At 43.3% G+C, this 8,630-nt stretch overlaps 1 pseudogene; it reads left to right on the top strand.

Annotated features, from left to right (window-relative positions):
* The first annotated feature begins 6,947 nt into the window (after window positions 1-6,947).
* On the top strand, window positions 6,948-7,892 carry LOC147992132 (L10-interacting MYB domain-containing protein-like; annotated as a pseudogene).
* Window positions 7,893-8,630: the final 738 nt, after the last annotated feature.

The following is an 8,630-nucleotide window of genomic DNA, read 5'->3' on the forward strand; positions in this document are numbered from 1 at the left end:
TCCATGTCTTTGTTTGCAATTATGGAGCACCCTAGCTTGAGTTAATCGAGCTCTACTTTTGCTATAAAATGTTCCTGGCAGATTGTTAACATGTTTAGCGATTTTGCCGAGCTTGTTGTTGTTGATCCGTGCATGCTATGTTGTTTTTCTTGCCATGTCTAGCTTCTATGCCATGTCTTCTTGATGGGTGTATGCTTAGATTGTCATGCCATGCTTTGTAGTGAGTGCATCGAGCTCGTAAATATGCTTAGAGTAGCTTCATGCCATGCCTTTCTTTGCCATGATATGTTTCCGTAGCATGTAGTTTTCATGCTCTAAAGATTGCTTCCTGATGATAAATTCCTGACTTGTTGTCAATTTCACTAAGTCTGAAACCTGTTATCTTTTGCACTTTTACCATGCTTGTTTGAACCTGTTAATGGATGAATTAGCCGTAGCTCAGTGTTCATCTTTTGTCAAGAATTATGAGTGGATCCCTGCCATGTATTTTGTTGTCATGTTTGAGTGATGTAGAATATTTATCTTGATGCATTTAGATGGCTACTTGCTGTTTATCGCAGACCGGTGCCATATTTGTTTTGCTTGTCATTTCCAAACCGTGCATCCGATTCCGGTGATCTTTATATCGATTTCAACCGAAATCAACTCCCCTTTCCAGTGGCACTCTTGGATTTTCAAGTTGAGGCCAGGTTCAATCATTCCTTTGGAAATCATGCATATGCATCGCATATCGCATCCCGCATATCATACCATGTTTGCATCATGTTGCTTGAGCATTGCACGTGGTTGACTGTGTTCCCTTTTGCTTGTTGTTATTGTTTGGGTAGAGCCGGGAGACGAGTACGTGAACGAGGAGCCCGTTGAGTTCACTTTCGAGGATCAAGGCAACTCTGAGAATTTTGCAGGCAAGATGACCATACCCTCGAAATCACTTCTATCTTTGCTTGCTAGATGCTCGCTCTTTTGCTATGCCTATGCTACGATACCTACCACTTGCTTATCATGCCTCCCCAATTGCCATGTCAAACCTCTAACCCACCATGTCCTAGCAAACCATTGTTTGGCTATGTTACCGCTTTGCTCAGCCCCTCTTATAGCGTTGCTAGTTGCAGGTGAAGATTGGAGATTGTTCCTTGTTGGAACATGTTTATTATTGGGATATCACCATATTATCTTGTTTATCTTAATGCACATATATACTTGGTAAAGGGTGGAAGGCTCGGCCTTATGCCTAGTGTTTTGTTCCACTCTTGCCGCCCTAGTTTCCGTCATACCGGTGTTATGTTCCCGGATTTTGCGTTCCTTACACGGTTGGGTTATAATGGGAACCCCTTGACAGTTCTCCTTGAATAAAACTCCTCCAGCAATGCCCAACCTTGGTTTTACCATTCGCCACCTAGCCTCTTTTTCCCTTGGATTTCCGGAGCCCGAGGGTCATCTTTATTTAAACCCCCCTGGGCCAGTGCTCCTCTGAGTGTTGGTCCGAACTGAGCTGCCTACGGGGCCACCTCGGGGAAACTTGTGGGTTGGTTTTACTCATAGCTAGTCTCATCTGAGTGTGCCCTCAGAACGAGATATGTGCAGCTCCTATCGGGATTTGTTGGCACATTCGGACCTTTTGCTTGTTGTTATTGTTTGGGTAGAGCCGGGAGACGAGTACGTGAACGAGGAGCCCGTTGAGTTCGCTTTCGAGGATCAAGGCAACTCTGAGAATTTTGCAGGCAAGATGACCATACCCTCGAAATCACTTCTATCTTTGCTTGCTAGATGCTCGCTCTTTTGCTATGCCTATGCTACGATACCTACCACTTGCTTATCATGCCTCCCCAATTGCCATGTCAAACCTCTAACCCACCATGTCCTAGCAAACCATTGTTTGGCTATGTTACCGCTTTGCTCAGCCCCTCTTATAGCGTTGCTAGTTGCAGGTGAAGATTGGAGATTGTTCCTTGTTGGAACATGTTTATTATTGGGATATCACCATATTATCTTGTTTATCTTAATGCACATATATACTTGGTAAAGGGTGGAAGGCTCGGCCTTATGCCTAGTGTTTTGTTCCACTCTTGCCGCCCTAGTTTCCGTCATACCGGTGTTATGTTCCCGGATTTTGCGTTCCTTACACGGTTGGGTTATAATGGGAACCCCTTGACAGTTCTCCTTGAATAAAACTCCTCCAACAATGCCCAACCTTGGTTTTACCATTCGCCACCTAGCCTCTTTTTCCCTTGGATTTCCGGAGCCCGAGGGTCATCTTTATTTAAACCCCCCTGGGCCAGTGCTCCTCTAAGTGTTGGTCCGAACTGAGCTGCCTACAGGGCCACCTCGGGGAAACTTGTGGGTTGGTTTTACTCATATCTAGTCTCATCTGAGTGTGCCCTCAGAACGAGATATGTGCAGCTCCTATCGGGATTTGTCGGCACATTCAGGCGGTGTTGTTGGACTTGTTTTTTACCATTGTCGAGGATGTCTTGTAACCGGGATGCCGAGCCTGATCGGATTGTCTTGGGAGAAGGAATATCCTTCTTTGACCGTGAGAGCTTGTGATGGGCTAAGTTGGGACTCCCCTGCAGGGATTTGAACTTTCGAAACCCGTGCCCGCGGTTATGGACAGATGGGAATTTGTTAATGTCCGGTTGTAGATAACCTGAAACTTTACTTAATTAAAATGCACCAACCGCGTGTGTAACCATGATGGTCTCTTCTCGGCGGAGTCTGGGAAGTGAACACGGTGTTGGAGTAATGCTTGACGTAGGTTGTTCTAGGATCACTTCTTGATCATAGTTGTTCGACCGTGCTTTTGCCTTCTCTTCTCGCTCTCATTTGCGCATGTTAGCCACCATATATGCTAATCGCTTGCTGCAGCTCCACATCTTACCTTCGCCTTACCTATAAGCTTAAATAGTCTTGATCGCGAGGGTGTGAGATTGCTGAGTCCTCGTGACTCACAGATTACTTCCAAAACTAGATGCAGGGACCGATGATGCCATTCCAGATGATATGACTGAGCTCAAGTGGGAGTTCGATGAAGACTCTCGTCATTACTACGTGTCTTTCCCAGATGATCAGTAGTGGTGCCCAGTTGGGGCGATTGGGGACTTTGTCGCTTTTGGGGGTTTATCTTTATTTTGGTTCCGTAGTCGGACCTTGAGTGTACTTGGATGAATGTAATGACTTATATATGATATTTGTGTGACATGGCGAGTGTAAGCCAACTATGTACTTTTCCCCTTTATTTACTTACATGGGTTGTTGTGAAGATTACTTCACTTGCGACATTGCTTTCAATGCGGTTATGCCTCTAAGTCGTGCTTCGACACGTAGGAGATATAGCCGCATCGAGGGCGTTACACTCATGCTAGCCAAATTCTTTGCACCAAGTAGAGATACTACTTTGCTTCCAAACACTCTTAAACCAATCTTGCCATGAGAGTCCACCATATCTACCTATGGATTGAGTAAGATCCTTCAAGTTGTCATCGGTGCAAGCAATAAAAACTTGCTCTCTAAATATGTATGACTTATTAGTGTGGGAGAAAATAAGCTTTATACGATCGTGTGATATGGAAGAAATAAAAGCGACAGACTGCATAATAAAGGTCCATATCACAAGTGGGAATATAAAGTGACGTTCTTTCGCATTAAAGATTTTGTGCATCCAACCATAAAAGCGCATGACAACCTCTGCGAAGGGCCTATCTTTTACTTTTACCTCCTACCTTGCATAAGAGTCATGGTGATCTTCACCCTTCCTTTTTACATTTTATCTTTTGGCAAGCACAACATGTTGGAAAGATCCTGGTATATATGGCTAATTGGATGTGAGTTTTCATGAACTATTATTGTTGACATTACCCTTGAGGTAAAACGTTGGGAGGCAAAACTATAAGCCCATATCTTTCTGTGTCCGATTAAGACTCCATACCCATAAGTATTGCATGAGTGTTAGAAATTGTGAAAGACTATATGATAGTTGACTATGTGGACTGGCTGAAAAGCTCTTATATTGACTCTTTCCTATGTTATATAAATTGCAATTGCTCCAATGACTGAGATTATAGTTTGTTAGTTTTCAATGAAGTTTATGATTCATACTTGAAATTGTGATTTAATTGTTACTCTAGCATAAGAGATCATATGACAAGAATTATATAAGTTGCTATTCTAAGAATGATCATGATGCCCTCATGTCCGTATTTTATTTTTATCGACACCTCTATCTCTAAACATGTGGATATTTTTTTCGATTTCGGCTTTCGCTTGAGGACAAGCGAGGTCTAAGCTTGGGGGAATTGATACGTCCATTTTGCATCATGCTTTTATATCAATATTTATTGCATTATGGGTTGTTATTACACATTATGTCACAATACTTATGCCTATTCTCTCTTATTTTACAAGGCTTACGTAAAGAGGGAAATGCCGGTAGCTGGGATTCTGGGCTGGAAAAGAAGCAAATATTAGAGACCTATTCTGCACAGCTCCAAAAGTCCTAAAAGTTCACGGAAGTCAATTTCAGAATATATAAAAAATACTGAGCGCGAGAAGTTCACCAGGTGGGCCACACCCTGCCCACAAGGGTTTGGGGTGCGCCCTACCCCCTGGACGCGCCCCCCTACCTCATGGGCCCCCTGGTGGCCCTCTGGTGGCGATCTTCTACTATATGGAGTCTTTCGATGAGGAAAAAATAATAAGCCATCTTTTCGGACGAGACTACGCCACGAGGCAGAACCTTGGCGGAACCAATCTAGGGCTCCGACGGAGCTGTTCTGTCGGGGAAACTTCCCTCCGGGAGGGGGAAATCATCGCCATCGTCATCACCAACACTCCTCTCATCGGGAGAGGGCAATCTCCATCAACATCTTCACCAGCACCATCTCCTCTCAAAACCCTAGTTCATCTCTTGGTATCCAATTCTTGTCTCCAAGTCCGGGATTGGTACCTGTGGGTTGCTAGTAGTGTTAATTACTCCTTGTAGTTGATGCTAGTTGGTTTATTTGGTGGAAGATCATATGTTCAGATCCTATATGCATATTAATACCCCTCTGATTATGAACATGAATATGCTTTGTGAGTAGTTACGTTTGTTCCTGAGGACATGGGAGAAGTCTTGCTATTAGTAGTCATGTGAATTTGGTATTTGTTTGATATTTTGATGAGATGTATGTTGTCTCTCCTCTAGTGGTGTTATGTGAACGTTGACTACATAACACTTCACCATTATTTGGGCCTAGAGGAACGCATTGGGAAGTAATAAGTAGATGATGGGTTGCTAGAGTGACAGAAGCTTAAACCCTAGTTTATGCATTGCTTCGTAAGGGGCTGATTTGGATCCATATGTTTCATGCTATGGTTAGGTTTACCTTAATACTTTTGTTGTAGTTGCAGATGCTTTCAATAGAGGTTAATCATAAGTGGGATGCTTGTCCAAGTAAGGACAGTACCCAAGCACCGGTCCACCCACATACCAAATTATCAAAGTACCGAACGTGAATCATATGATCGTGATGAAACCTAGCTTGACGATATTCCCATGTGTCCTCAGGAGCGCTTTACATCATATAAGAGTTTGTCCGGGCTTGTCCTTTGCTACAAAAGGGGTTGGGCCACCTTGCTGCACTTTATTTACTTTTGTTACTTGTTGCTCGTTACCAATTATCTTATCACAAAACTATCTGTTGCCTATTATTTCAGTGCTTGCAGAGAATACCTTGCTGAAAACCGCTTATCATTTCCTTCTGCTCCTCATTGGGTTCGACACTCTTAGGGCGTGTTCGGATTCACTCTGCTCCCCGACTCTGCTCCCGGAGCGGACGGAGCAGTGCCGAACGGTCCGACTCCGCGGAGTAGGAAGAGCGGAGCGGACCAGACCGTAGTTCAATTCCGCGGAGTCAGCGAAACCGAGCTCCGTGTGCCACTCCCCGCACAACTTACCGCTTCACTCGATCCTTTTCTCTCTCCCCCGTGCAGCGACTCCCCTGTCCTCCCCTGACCATGGAACCGTAGCACTGCGCCGCCGCCCGCCGCCACCCCGCCACTGCGGATCCCCAGCTCCCCTCCGGCCAAATCCATGCACCTGCGACCTCGCCATCTCCTCGCCCCCCTCCTCATCCAAGGCGGCTTTTCTGTTCGGCAACCACTTTGAGGGAATACGGTTTGAGTGGACCTCTGGCGGCTGAGATCACCAGGGCCTCGTCCTCGTCCCCGGCAGCTCGGATTCGTCGTTTGCATGGTCGGCATCCACGCCTACATCACATCCATCAAGGTGAGATCCATATCTCCTCTTCGCCCTTATTCCTCTACTGTTCTTGATTCATATTCCTGAATAGTTCCAGGTGTTCTTGATTCTTGGTTCTTGATTCCAGTAAGTAGTAGTACAACATATCTATAATTCCTGCAAGGATTATGTGAGGACATTGAGAGGAAGGGGATGAATTAGGGGAGTTGGTATAGAAAGGGGATGAGCGACAGAGCATAGAGATAGATAGAGTTTCCTTTTCTTCAGAGATAACAAATACACACTGCATGATTATCATGGATGTTTTAAACATATACGTATTGCATCTGTTTCTTTTATTTGCCTTGATTGACATGGATGGAGTGAACTAGCTAGTGAACCCCTTCTCTGCCTATAACATGTAACTGTTATTTTTCTTTTAGCGAGAGAATAGGATATGATATCTGCTCCGATGCTCATAAACTCTAGCTAGTGCAGTTGAGTCAATATTACTTGTCTTTGAAATATGTTAGTATTGAGATTGCTTAAGAAATTATTATTTGTTTCGGGATTTTCTTAAGACATTGTTATTTGTTTGTACTACAGTAGCTGTGCTGATTCTTTTTCACCATGGTCTTTGCTGGTATGTAACTAGGAGCATGATTCATGATTGTTCATCAATATCTGTTAAATTGTAATGCTTGCAATTAATGTATAATTTTCTTGAAGAATGTCTGCCGATTGGAATGATGATAACACTACGATCTTGACCGAGCTCTTTGTCCAACAAGTGCGTGCTGGCAATAGGCCAGACAAGCACTTGACTCAGAATGCTTATGAGGAAGTTGCAAAAGATTTCAAAGTCAGAACAGGTCTGGAGTACACCAGGCTCCAACTGAAGAACAAGTGGGATAAGTTGAAGACTGATTACAGCAATTTCAAAAAACTCAAATTGAAGGAGACCGGTGGTGGGTGGGACTATGAGAGAAACACCATCAAACAAGATGCTGAATGGTGGAAGAAAGCAAAGATAGTGAGTCGTGACTTTTCCTATTTGTTCTTATCATATAAGCAATTGTTCCGTGAGTAGTGATGCTAATTAAGCTTTGTTTTGTTGTATTTTAGGACATCCCTCTGTGGCAAGTTCTGAAAGCATGGACTTCAAAATGAGAATAAATTATCTATCATGTTTGCTGACATCACGAGTGATGGTACAGATCACTGGAATCCTGCTTCAGGAACCATTCCCCAATCTAGCAGTGAAACTTCTGTTTTCAATGTGGACGACATACAAGATGTTGATCTGGAGGAGACCCAAACAGGTGAGTCACATGCTGATGGAAAAGGGAAGAGACTTGGGAGGTATGTGGATGGCAATAACAAGAAGCCAAAGACATCTCTTGTTATACAGGAACAGATAACCAGGGTTGGAGATATAGCAGAGAGGACCCAATCCAGCTTTGAGTCATACATGAAGAAAGAAGAGAGTTCATCGATTACTTCTGTGATGGATCTGGTTGTTGAGTGCGGTGCAATAGTAGGCAGTGATGAATATTTCATTGCTAGTGAACTATTTGTGAAGCGAGAGCAGAGAGAGATGTTCCTGCATATGACGAAAAGTGCTGCTCATTTAGATTGGTTGCGTAGGAAATACAACACCAAGTATGGGCATTAGATGCTACTGATGTTGTTTGTGCCTATTGGGATGTAATACTAATTTAAAGTTTGAACTTAATTATGTACTCTGGTTTACTTGTAAGACTATTTGGGTTGTAACATTACTATGTTAGTCCCATTCTTCCCTTTTTCAGTTGTTTGTCTTCATTTACCTTGTTTCAGCTGTGTGTCTTCAATCTCGGTAATATTTCTTGTAATCTTACTTATATTACTGCTATGACTCATCTTGTTGATGGTTACATGATAAATGTTGTTACATATGACTTGTCTTTAATGTTACATATGATTCTTACTTATCTTTTTGCTATGACTAATCTGGTTGATAATTAAGTACTAATTGTTGTTACTTGTGTATGTTCAGATGTCATCGGATAGTGACAATGATAGTGATAGTTATGAAGAAAGGAGGAAGAGGGTATGCCACCATGTCCAATCAATGTCCAACATCTATGTCGGTGCATCAACACTTGCAGGGAAGTACTGTGACAACTATTTGATCAAGGCAGACCCAAGGAATTCTATTCTCAGTGGGTTCGGATGGCTACAAGAGACTGTGTCAACACCTGGAGAAACATATACCATGTTGAGGATGAACGCACGCCTCTTCTTTCAATTGCATGACTTGTTGGTCAAAAGGTATGGCTTCAAATCAACCTGTTTCATGAGCAGTTATGAGGCGCTTGCAATGTTCTTGTGGACTTTAGGGGGTTGCGAGTCTAATAGGAGAACACAAAAT

The sequence above is a fragment of the Triticum urartu genome, chromosome 1A (genome assembly GCF_056163025.1).
Source record: "Triticum urartu cultivar PI428250 chromosome 1A, HENAU_Tu73, whole genome shotgun sequence".
In the NCBI taxonomy this organism is placed as follows: Eukaryota; Viridiplantae; Streptophyta; class Magnoliopsida; order Poales; family Poaceae; genus Triticum; species Triticum urartu.